The sequence below is a fragment of the Triticum aestivum genome, chromosome 7A, assembly GCF_018294505.1.
Source record: "Triticum aestivum cultivar Chinese Spring chromosome 7A, IWGSC CS RefSeq v2.1, whole genome shotgun sequence".
In the NCBI taxonomy this organism is placed as follows: domain Eukaryota; kingdom Viridiplantae; phylum Streptophyta; class Magnoliopsida; order Poales; family Poaceae; genus Triticum; species Triticum aestivum.
This window is the reverse complement of record NC_057812.1, coordinates 517,301,739-517,315,004: the sequence shown is the minus strand read 5'-3', so window position 1 is coordinate 517,315,004 and position 13,266 is coordinate 517,301,739.

The window sequence follows — 13,266 nt, the reverse complement described above, 5'->3', positions numbered from 1 at the left end:
GCTGTTAGACCCTATCGCCATGGACTCTGACGGTAACAAAAGGGTCAGATCTCAAATTTTTTTCAAACTAGAGTCAAATCTCGAATAGGTTTCAGAAAAATGTCAAAACACGAATTTGCCGAAGGGTGACTGTAGAATGATTCGGTCCCCCACACGCTGTTCATGCACCGACACCAAAAAAATGGAGCTGTGCCATTACGTGTTGCCCGTGCTGCTCGTGTCTCTCGTGCTAGCGTTAGGCCTGATGGTATTTGTGGCTCCGGGAAGCTTAGGGAGCGCTAGGGGCTCTCGATGGTCAGGAGACTCAGTGACGGGTGATGAAGGAGCATTATTCGAACGAGTCTCTGGACCATGACCGTCCCTTTACGTGTTGGGCTTCTCTGATGGAAAGTAATGATTCCACATGCTGTGCCACCCTGAGCCATGGTATGGAAGCTCCGCCGACAGTTTGACGAAGCTGGCAATAGTGAGATTCAGCTGGGTGTTGCATCCGTATGATCTACTACTTGGTCGTTTTCCACGTACCCTGATCGACTGCACATGCCAGAGCAAACCAACGAGAGAGCCCCCGAAGAAACATGAACAGATGAGCACACCTGAGGAGCTCCAAGGTTTCCGCCAAGGTGCGCGAAACTCATTTCTAGCGAGCGGGGTCTCCACTACGAATGGCGTGCTGCAAATCTCAACGTAGGGGAAAAGCGAAGCACGGAGAAAATCCTATTTGAGTAGTATGACATGTACTCCATATATTTCCTGCTCCGAGCGTGTGCAATTTGGTTTGGTGGATTAGTCCGTCGGGTCTGTCTAGGACACATCTAATCTAATGTCCACTATATTTGTGGTTTATTTTTTTCTTAGTTTTTTTTGTTCTTATTGCTGCTTTATTTATGGAAATTTAGATGTGACATCCTTAAAAAATATCTAGATATGAATTAGACAAACTGTAGTCCGTATTAGGTGCCAGACCGTGAGCGATGGGCGAAGCGGTAGGGGCTCCTCCTTTTTTATATAACAAAAGGAATTTTGAAGGATTTGGATCCTTAGGATTTTTCACCTACAACCGGTGGTTTGATTCGTAGATTGAAAATTCTTAGGAATTTCAAAAAAAATTCATAGAACTCATTTGTACTATATTCTGAAGGAAACCATTTAAACCTCTTTTTTAGTTTATTTGTTTTCCATGTGCTATCAAACACTCTTCCGAATCTTGTAGGGTACAAAAGAACATGACACTCTATTCCTGTGCTTTTCCTATTCCCGCATTTTAAGGATCCTGTAAATCAAAAGGCCCTAAGTGTACAGCCCGAGACAGGTGATACCATGGGAGATAGGTGTGTCCTGCGCCATCGGCCACATGCAAGGTCTTCTCTCCTGGTAGGAACCCACTCTCCCCCCGTCGCCATCTCTCCCGGTGGGACCCGCTCCCCTTGCCGGTGGGCGATAGGGAGAGCCGGCTCTGGGCGCTGTCGGCCTCAACCGTCGAGGCAGAGTCAAATCTTGATGTGGTCGAAGGGGATTTTGAGTTGGCGTAGAGGCCAAGTCCACGTTTGGTTCTGGGATTTCATCGCCGGTGACTGCGCGCTGAATTATTGGACTTTACCGTCTTTATTTTACAAGCACAAATGCCCGTGCGTTGCAAGAAGAGAAAAAAACATGGTGTGAAACGGTGAGGATTATATGTGCAAACACACCATTACATGTTTCGATACAAAGAGAACACTACTTTCTTCATCCACCAAAACAAGGCCAAGATTATCGCCAAGATTCTTTCCCTGCGGCTTGCCCCTCACATGGACGTTCTCGTCTCCAATGCCCAAAGTGCTTTCATAAAGAAGAGGAGTATCCATGACAACTTCATGTATGTGCACAATTTTGCGAGACGGTTGCACAAGCGCAAGACTTCAGCCCTCCTCTTCAAGCTTGACATTAGAAAAGCTTTCGACTCGGTCAAATGGGAATACATCCTCGACTTATTACAACGCAAGGGGTTCCCTTGCAAATTCCGGAATTGGATCGCCGCTCTACTCTCATCTTCCTCTTCGCGCGTTCTCCTCAATGGGCTTCCGGGCCCCCCGATCAAGCACGGCCGCGGATTTCGTCAAGGGGACCCAATTTCACCTCTACTATTCATCCTTGCAATTGACCCCCTTCAACATATCCTCGACATCGCAACTCACAAGGGCATCATCCATAGGATCCGCGGCCGCGGCGTCATGATGAGAACCTCCCTCTATGCGGACGACGCGGCCATCTTCATGGCCCCAATCAAGCAGGACATTGATAACCTCTTAGTGATCCTAAGGGGTTTCGGCGAGGTGACGGGACTCTGCACCAACTTCCGCAAGAGCTCGGTTGTGCCCATTCGATGCAGCCACCTTCCTCTAGAGCATATTCTGAGTAGCATTCCAGCGACCCGCGCCGCTTTCCCAATCAAATATTTGGGCCTCCCGCTCTCAGTACGACAACTTCGGAAGGTCGACTTCCAGTATCTTGAAGACAAGGCGGCCGGAAAATTAGTAACTTGGGAGGGACAAAGCATCACAACTATTGGGCGCACTACCCTTGTCAGATCGGTCATCACCTCTCAAGCGGTCTTCTCCATCACATCTCTCATCGTGCCACAGGGCACACTTCATAATATCAACAAGATTGAGAGGGCCTTCCTCTGGTCAGGGTCGGACAAGACGACCGACGCAAAATGTAAGGTCAATTGGGACATGGTCTGCAGGCCTACGATCTATGGAGGCCTGGGCATCCTCAACACCGACAAGTTTGCTCGGGCCTTGCGACTAAGGTGGCCATGGTATGAATGGAAGGAGCCTACCAAGCTTTGGGTTGGCTTGGGCAACCCGTGCACCAACGAAGATATGGATTTCTTCTATGCCTCCACCACAATCATCGTTGGCAATGGTGCAAAAATACCGTTCTGGGACTCCCCGTGGTTGCTTGGCCGCAAGCCCAAGGATATTGCCCCTCTTATTTTTCAAGCCTCAAAAAGGAAGAGATCGACGCTTCGCCAGGCCCTACGAGGGAACGCTTGGATGACCCACATCAAGCATGCCACTATTGTCTCCGCCGCACACATCCGGGAACTTTTCTCGCTTTGGGCACTTGTGCATGACTTCCATCTTGACGATCACGTTGAGGACGACATTGTTTGGAAACATGCTGATGATGGGCAGTACTCGGCGTCCACAGCTTATAAGGCGCAATTCCTTGGCCTGACGCACTCGCCCATTCACCACATGGTTTGGAGAGCTTGGGGCCCCCCTAAGGTTAAATTCTTCGCCTGGTTGACCTTGCAAGACCGGAACTGGACCGCCGACCGGTTGGTGCGGCGTGGTTGGGATAATTGTGGGCTTTGCCCTCTTTGCAAACGTGAGCAAGAATCAGGCATCCACCTCTTCGTCAAGTGCCGCTTCTCCATTAGGCTTTGGCGATCGGTCATTGACAAGTTTGGTCTTGTGCACATGGACACCTCCAATTGGCACCTTGAGGATTCCCTCATGCAATGGTGGGATAAAAGGACCGACATGCGAAACCCCAATAGACGAGCGATGGCCTCCCTCACCATGCTTGTCTCTTGGACTATTTGGAACGAGAGAAACGCGCGGGTGTTTCGTAACAAGAGCGCGCCACCGCCTATCCTGCTCCAAAATATCGTGCTTGAGGCAAAATTATGGGTTACGGCAGGTGCTAAGAAACTAGGGTGTTTTGTTGTACGAGAGTAATTGCCATGCCATGTTGCAAGGGCGCTTGTAAAAACTCTAAACTCTATTCTCCTCTTATTTAATGGATGAGGCAAATCTTTTGCCTCCGTTTCAAAAAAAAAACAACCACCAGCGCGATACAAGGGTCCATAAGAAATTCTTATCAATTTTACATTAATCATGAAATAATTAATCATTGAAGAAGGGATTTAACTGATCAATGCAGGCCCTCAATCCTTTTAGTTACGGGCTAAACACCATATTCATACATGCCCTCACAATTTGAGGAAACTACCATAGATAGAATTGCATCGTGCAACATGTGCATTGCTCCTAATTTAAAAAAAGTGCATTCTTCTTCTTTGATTATGCACCCACATGTCTCATGGATCCCATTTAATTATCTCACCATTCCGTTTAATTATGATCTAACCGTCATAGATGGAATGCGTGTTCAATTAGCCCACCAACATAGAATGTATAGAGGTTTAGGTGACCTTGTCTCTCTCCGTGTCCTGTGTGTATGATCGTGTCCCACAATCCCACCATTGATTACGGCGATTAATGCCTTTGATGGTGTAACGTCCTCCTTTGAGATCCATTGCATCCCCACACAATCTTTATGAGTTAATTCCTTCCGTGTCTTTAGACCATAAATAATTTCTTTCAGATCATGATCTAATTTGCTTGAGCCATGCATGTTCCCTCCTTTATCGAGTCTTTCTATTTGTTCACTCTGTTTCTTGGATCATGAGACGACTGGTTAATATTGTAAATTATATATAAATTGATGGCATTAGGTGTAAAGAATCGAGGTGGTACTATTAATTGGCTAACAAACCCTATCTTATAACACAATTCTACGCTAAGATCACTCGGCTGAAGCCTTCGTTTTGGTAGGGGAGACCATGAGTATGAATCCCACATGGGTTAGCATTTGTCCCTGCGGCCCAATTAAAGAAAAAAATGCGGAGTCGGCCCCTTGGCCCATGCAGGGGACTGACTCCCTATGACCTAATTGGAGGGGGGAGGTGTAGAGTAGGCCCCTTGACTACATGGTTTTGAGGCCTGGCTCAAACATTTATTTATGCATGGATGGACAAAAAATTTAGTACCACCCCAGATATGTATGAGAGAAAATAATTCTATATGGTGAACGGACCAAAATTTAGAGAAATGCACCTCACTTTATTAGTAGGTATAGATTCATCAGTTTAACAAAAAATCACCGAGATCCATTCATACATAAGGGAGTGTGGAAAGTTCAGTCTCACTACACTAGTGGAGGGTGTAGGAGACCAACTTATAAGGCTAATGATGTGAATCGACCAACCAATCTCGCTCCTGCCGGTCACCTCGACCATGACCGCTTCATTCCCACGTGGCTGCCCATCCCCCATGTGATCCTTCTTTCCCTTCCATCCCAACATGTGACATGTACCCTGGTGTGGCCCAACCGACTGCTTATCCCTCGATCCCATCCTCTTTCACACACACTCCTCCACTTTTTCTCGCTCGACCTCATTGATGACCCACAAGTATAAGGGATCACGACAATTTTCATGGGAAGTATTTCAACCCAAATTTATTGATTTGACACAAAGGGAACAAAGAATATGTATAAGTGTCGTGGGGTTAACACGACAGATGCCCTCATGAAAGTACTGATACGTCCATTTTGCATCATGTTTTCTACTGTTATTTATAATGTTTTATGCATAATAATGCTTTATGGAGTAATTCTAATGCCTTTACATAAAGAGGGAGAATGTCGGCAGCTGAAATTCTGGACCTGAAAAAGCTACGTCAGTGTTACCTATTCTGCACATCTCAAAATGAGCTGAAAATTTACGGAGAATTATTTTGCAATATATAAAAACTACTGGAGCAAATAACTACCGAAGGGGGGCCACCAGGTGGGCACAACCCACCTGGGCGTGCCAGGCCCCCCAGGGCCGCCCTGGTGGGTTGTGCCCTCCTCGGCCCATCTCCGCTGCCCCTCTTCTCATATATAAGTCATTTTAACCTAGAAAAAAAAATAAGGAAAGGACTTTCGGGACGAAGCGCCGCCATCTCGAGGAGGAACTTGGGCAGGAGCACTTTTGCCCTCCGACAGAGCGATTCCACTGGGGGAACTTCTCTCCCGGAGGGGGAAATCATTGTCATCATCACCACCAACAACTCTCCCATCTTGGGGAGGGCAATATCCATCAACATATTCAACAACACCATCTCCTCTCAAACCCCAGTTCATCTCTTGTGTTCAATCTTTGTACCGAAACCTTAGATTGGTGCTTGTGGGTGACTAGTAGTATTGATTACATCTTGTAGTTGATTACTATATGGTTTATTTGGTGGAAGATTATATGTTCAGATCCATTATGTTATTTAATACCCCTCTGATCTTGAGCATGGTTATCATTTGTGAGTAGTTACTTTTGTTCTTGAGGTCATGGGAGAAATCTTGTTGCAAGTAATCATGTGAACTTGATATGTGTTCGATATTTTGATGATATGTATGTTGTGATTCCCTTAGTGGTGTCATGTGAACGTCGACTACATGACACTTCATCATATTTAGGCCTAAGGGAATGCATTATGGAGTAGTTATTAGATGATGGGTTGCTAGAGTGACAGAAGCTTAAACCCTAGTTTATGTGCTACTCTGTAAGGGACCTATTTGGATCCAAAAGTTTAATGCTATGGTTAGATTTTATCTTAATACTTTTCTCGTAATTGTGGATGCTTGCGAGGGGGTTAATCATAAGTAGGAGGTTTGTTCAAGTAAGAACAACACCTAAGCATCGGTCCACCCACATATCAAATTAAGTAGCGAACACGAATCAAACCAACATGATGAAAGGGACTAGATGAAATTCCCGTGTACCCCTCAAGAACGCTTTGCTTATTATAAGATATTGTTTTGGCCTATCCTTTGCCACAAAAGGGTTGGGATACCTTGCTGTACTTTATTTACCATTACCGTTACTTGCTCGCTACAAATTATCTTGCTATAAAACTACCTGTTACCGACAATTTTAGTGCTTGCAGAAAATACCTTGCTGAAAAGCACTTGTCATTTCCTTCTGCTCCTCGTTGGGTTTGACACACTTACTTATCGAAAGGACTGCGATTGATCCCCTGCACTTGTGGGTCATCAAGGCTCTTTTCTGGCTCCATTTCCAGGGAGTGAAGCCCTCTTGGTAAGGAAAAATTATTACTACAAGCTGAAATTTAGTGTTACTTGTTACTATGGAGAACCATCCTTTGAGAGGTTTGTTCGGGGTATCTTCACCTCGACCGGAACCAAAATTTGTTGCCCCTCAACCTATTGCACCTACTGAAAATATTGGTTATGAAATTCCTTCGGGTATGATAGAACAACTGCTAGCTAATCCTTATGCTGGAGATGGAACCGAACATCCTGATATGCACTTGATATATGTGGATGAAATTTATGCATTATTTAAGCTTGCAGGTTTGCCTGGAGATGAAGCTAAGAAGAAGGTTTTCCGTTTATATTTGAAGGGAAAATCATTGGCATGGTATAGGCTATGCAATGATATTGGATCCTGGAATTGGAATTGATTGAAATTGGAATTTCACCAAAAAAATTATCCTATGCATCTAGTTCACCGTGATCGGAGTTACATATATAATTTTTGGCCTAATGAAGGAGAAAGTATCACTCTAGCTTGGGGGAGGCTTAAGTCAATGTTATATTCATGCCCCAATCATGAGCTCTCTGGAGAAATTATCATTCATAACATTTATGCTTTGCTTTCTCGTGATGATAAATCCATGCTTGATACTTCTTGATACTGGTTCTTTTATCAAGAAGACTATTGAATCCAGGTGGGATCTTTTGGAAAGAATTAAACGCAACTCTGAAGATTGGGAACTCGACAAAGGTAAAGAGTCATGTATTATGCTTGAGTTTGATTGTGTTAAATCTTTTATGAATACCGATGCATTTCAAAAGTTTAGCACCAAATATGGACTTGACTCTGAGATAGTAGCCTCTTTTTGTGAATCATTTGCTACTCACGTTGACCTCCCTAAGGAGAAGTGGTTTAAGTATCATACCCCTATTAAAGAAGATATTAAAGAACTAGTCATATCTAAAGACGAAATTATTATTTACAATGTTGACCCAGTTGTTCCTACTGCTTATATTGAAAAACAACATTTCCTGTCAGGATGAAGGAACATGCTAAGGTTTCAATAGTGGTTCGCAAAAGTAATATTAGAGCACCTAAACCTGCTGAACAAATTAAAGTAGAACCTAGTGTTGCTATGGTTAAAGATCTCATTGTAGAAAATATTCATGGGCATATTATTTATTTCTGTGATGAAGCTGCTAGAATTGCCAAACCCGATGGGAAAGATAAACATAGAGTTGTTGTTGGCATGCCTGTTGTCTCAGTCAAAATAGGATATCATTGTTATCATGGTTTATGTGATTTAGGTGCTAGCATGAGTGCTATCCCTTTTACCTTATACCAAGAAATTATGAATGACATAGCACCCGCTGAAATACAAGACACATATGTTACTATTAAACTTGCCAATAGGGACACCATCACACCACTTGGGATTGTTAGAGACGTTGAAGTCTTGTGTGGGAAAATAAAATATCCTACTGATTTTCTTGTTCTTGGTTCCCCACAAGATGACTTTTGTCTCATTATCTTTGGTAGACCCTTCTTGAACACTGTCAATGCTACTATAGATTGTCATAAACAATCTGTCAGTGTTAGCTTTGGTGATGAGTCTCATGAATTTAATTTCTCCAAGTTTAATAGACAACCCCATAAGAAAGAATTACCTAGTAAGTATGAAATAATTGGTCTTGCTTCTATTGTCGTGCCTCCTACTGATCCATTAGAACAATATCTGCTGGACCATGAAAATGATATGCATATGCATGAAAGAAAAGAAATAGATAAAATCTTCTTTGAACAACGACATCTGCTTAAACATAATTTGCCTATCGAACCTCTAGGAGGTCCTCCTTGACCTAAAGGTGATCCTGTGTTTGAATTAAAACAATTGCCTGACACTTTGAAATATGCTTATCTTGATGAGAAAAAGATATATCATGTTATTATTGGTGCTAACCTTTCAGAACATGAAGAAGAAAGATTATTGAAAATTCTGAGGAAGCACCGAGCCTATATTGGATATACTCTTGATGATCTTAAGGGCATTAGTCCCACTCTCTGTCAGTACAAGCTTAATATGGAACCTGATGCTAAACCCGTTGTTGATCATCAATGACGTTTGAATCCTAAAATGAAAGAAGTGGTAAGAACTGAAATAGTAAAGTTTCTGGAAGCAGGTATAATCTATCCCATAGCTGATAGTAGATGAGTAAGCCCCACTCATTTTGTCCCTAAGAAGGGAGGTATTGCTGTTGTTCCTAATGATAAAAATGAACTTATTCCAGAGAGAATTGTCACTGGCTATAGAATGGTAATTGATTTTAGAAAACTAAATAAAGCAACTAGAAAAGATCATTACCCTTTTACTTTTATTGATCAAATGCTAGAAAGACTATCTAAGCACACACACTTTTGTTTTCTTGATGGATATTCTGGTTTTTCTCAAATACCTGTATCACAACCGGATCAAGAGAAAACCACCTTTACTTGTCCTTTTGGAACTTATGCTTATAGACGTATGCCTTTTGGTTTATGCAATGCACCTGCTACCTTTCAAAGAAGTATAACTGATATATTCTATGATTTTTGTGAAAAGATTGTTGAGGTTTCCATGGATGTCTTTTCCATTTACGAAACTTCTTTTGATGATTTCTTAAGCAACCTTGATTGAGTTTTGCAGAGATGTGAGCAAACTAATCTTGTCTTGAATTGGGAGAAGTGCCATTTTATGGTTAATGAAGGTATTGTCTTGGGACATAAAATTTCTGAACGAGGTATTGAGGTGGATAAAGCTAAAGTTGATGCAATTGAGAAAATGCCTTGTCCCAGAGATATTAAAGGTATTCATAGTTTTCTCGGTCATGTTGGTTTCTATAGGAGATTTATTAAAGACTTCTCTAAAATTTCTAGGCCTCTTACAAATCTTTTACAAAATGATGTTCCATTTGTTTTTGATGATGATTGTGTAGAAGCCTTTGAAACACTTAAGAAAGCCTTAACTACTGCACCTATTGTTCAAACACCTGATTGGAACTTGCCTTTTGAAATTATATGTGATGCTAGTGATTATGCTGTTGGTGTTGTTTTAGGACAAAGAGTTGATTAAAAATTAAATGTTATCCATTATGCTAGTTGAGGGAGTCCTGGATTAGGGGGTCTCCGGACATCCGGACTATATCCTTTGGCCGGATTGTTGGGCTATGAAGATACAAGATTGAACACTTCGTCTCGTGTCCGGATGGGACTCTCCTTGGCGTGGAAGGCAAGCTAGGCAATACGGATATGTATATCTCCTCCTTTGTAACCGACCTTGTGTAACCCTAGCCCCTCCGGTGTCTATATAAACCGGAGGGTTTTAGTCCGTAGGACAACATACAATCATACCATAGGCTAGCTTTTAGGGTTTAGCCTCTCCGATCTCGTGGTAGATCAACTCTTGTACTACTCATATTATCAAGAATAAACAAGCAGGACGTAGGGTTTTACCTCCATCAAGAGGGCCCGAACCTGGGTAAAACATCGTGTCCCCTGCCTCCTATTACCATCCGCCTTAGACGCACAGTTCGGGACCCCCTACTCGAGATCCGCCGGTTTTGACACCGACATTGATGCTTTCATTGAGAGTTCCTCTGTGTCGTCGCCGTTAGGCTTGATGGATCCTCCGATCATCGATAGCGATGCATTCCTGGAAAACCCGTTGTCAGACCTGATTCATTGCCCTTTGTTTTTCAAAATAAAGGGTTTCATTTTTAGACCTTTCCAATTGTTCCAAACTCATAGAAGTAGCATTAATCAAATTTGCTTTTTCTAGTTCTATCTAAGAGTATCCATTCATTCGATACTCATCCGCTTCTAGTTCGAGGGTGAGACTTTTCTCCCCGGACAGATCTTTGTATTCGGCGGCTTCGCACTGCGGGCCAACTCACTTGGCCATCTGGAGCAGATCGAGAGTTACGCCCCTAGCCACCAGGTCAGGTTTGGAAGCTTAAACTACACGACCGACATCCGCGGAGACTTGATCTTCGACGGATTCGAGCCCCTGCCGAGTGCGCCGCACGGTCACGATGAGCATGATTTAGCTCTACCATCGGATAGTGTTCAGGAGACCGCACCGGTAACCGCTCCGACCCTCAATTCGGAGCCAATTGCGCCATCCATGGACGGGTGGATAGACCCCGCCACGGAGGCCGTATTCTCAGCGGCGATCGAGCCGAGGATCGACCTTACCCTTCACGGGAGCCGTGACGCCGAACTACCGGATTCTTCCCCGGCCACGGACTCCAAACCGCCTGCGCCCGTGCCTGTCGAATCCGACTGGGCGCTGATCATGGAGTTCACCTCCGCGGATATCTTTCAGCGCTCGCCTTTCGGCGACATGCTGAACTCATTAAGGTCTCTCTCCTTGTCAGGAGAGTCCTGGCCGAACTATGTTCGGCAGGATTGGGATGCGGATGACGAAGAAATTCGCCGCCCACCCACCACCCACTTAGTAGCCACTGTCGACAATTTGACCGACATGCTCGACTTCGACTCCAAAGACATCGACAGTATGGACGACGATGCGGGAGACGAAGAGGAACCACTGCCCACAGGGCACTGGACAGCCACCTCATCATATGATATATACATGGTGGACACACCCAAAGAAGGCAATGGCGACGAGACAGCGGAGGATGACCCCTCCAAGAAGCAACCCAAGTGCCAACGTCAGCGGCACCGCTCTAAGTCTCGCCAAAGCAAAAGCGGTGACACTGGCACAGGAGATAATAGCACTCCGGACAGTGCCGAAGACGACAACAATCCCCTCCAGCAAGATTTAGAGCAGGAGGATGGAGAAGCCAGCCCTCTCGAGAGAGCGGCAGATAGAGATGCGGAGGATGATAATTACATGCCTCCCTCCGAATACGAGGCAAGCCTCGATGATGACGAATTTGTCGTGCCTGAGGATCCCGTCGAACAAGAGCGCTTCAAGCGCCGGCTTATAGCCACGTCAAATAGCCTTAAGAAAAAGCAACAACAGCTTCAAGCTGATCAGGATTTGCTAGCTTACAGATGGACTGAAGTCCTTGCGGCCGAGGAATATAAACTCGAACATCCCTCCAAGAGTTACCCAAAGCGCAGGTTGCTACCCCGACTGGAGGAGGATGCGCCAAAACCTACATCTCCAGCGTATGACGCGGCTGATCGGCCACCTCGTGGCCGCGACAGAGAGGCATTTCAGCCAAAAGCTCAGCCCGCACCCTGATGTCACTCAAATAAAAATGTCAAGGCATGGGGAAATACGCCAGACCTGCGAGACGTATTGGAGGACAAAGCAAAACACGCAAGATCGATCTAGGGATCACGAGGGTGCGCCACTACGCGAGACGATAACCGTCACGCCGGATACAGTAAAAGTAAGCCCGGCCGAGCCGAACACAGCGGACAAGACTCATTTGAGCTGTGTTGCGATATAGCCCAGCACAGAGGCGCTGCACACCCCCTATGCTTCACAGACGAAGTAATGGATCACCAAATCCCAGAGGGTTTCAAACCCGTAAATATTGAATCATACGACGACACAACAGATCCTGCGGTATGGATCGAGGACTTCCTCCTGCACATCCACATGGCCCGCGGTGACGATCTACACGCCATCAAATACCTCCCACTCAAACTCAAAGGACCAGCTCGGCATTGGCTCAACAGCCTGCCAGCAGAATCCATTGGCTGTTGGGAAGATCTGGAAGCCGCATTCCTCGACAACTTCCAGGGCACTTATGTGCGACCACCAGATGCCGATGACTTGAGCCACATAATTAAGCAGCCAGAGGAATCGACCAGGCAATTCTGGACATAGTTCCTAACAAAGAAAAATCAAATCGTCGACTGTCCAGATGCAGAGGCCCTAGCAGCTTTTAAGCACAACATCCGCGACGAGTGGCTCGCCCGGCACCTTGGCCAGGAAAAGCCGAAATCTATGGCAGCCCTCACGACACTCATGACCCGCTTTTGCATGGGAGAAGACAGCTTGCTGGCTCGCAGCAATAACATATCAAAGAACCATGGTACTTTGGATACCAAGGATGGCAATGGCAGGTCACGTCGCAACAAACACAAGCGCTGCATCAACAACGACAATACCGAGGATACGGCAGTCAATGCTGGATTCAAAGGCTCTAAATCCGGTCAGCGGAAAAAGCCATTCAAAAGAAGCACTTTGGGCCCGTCCAGTTTGGACCGAATACTCGATCGCTCGTGTCAAATACACGGCACCCTCGACAAGCCAGCCAACCACACCAACAGGGATTGTTGGGTGTTCAAGCAGGCCGGCAAGTTAAATGCCGAAAACAAAGATAAGGGGTCACATAGCGATGACGAGGAGGAGCCCCGGCAGCCGAACACCGGAGGAC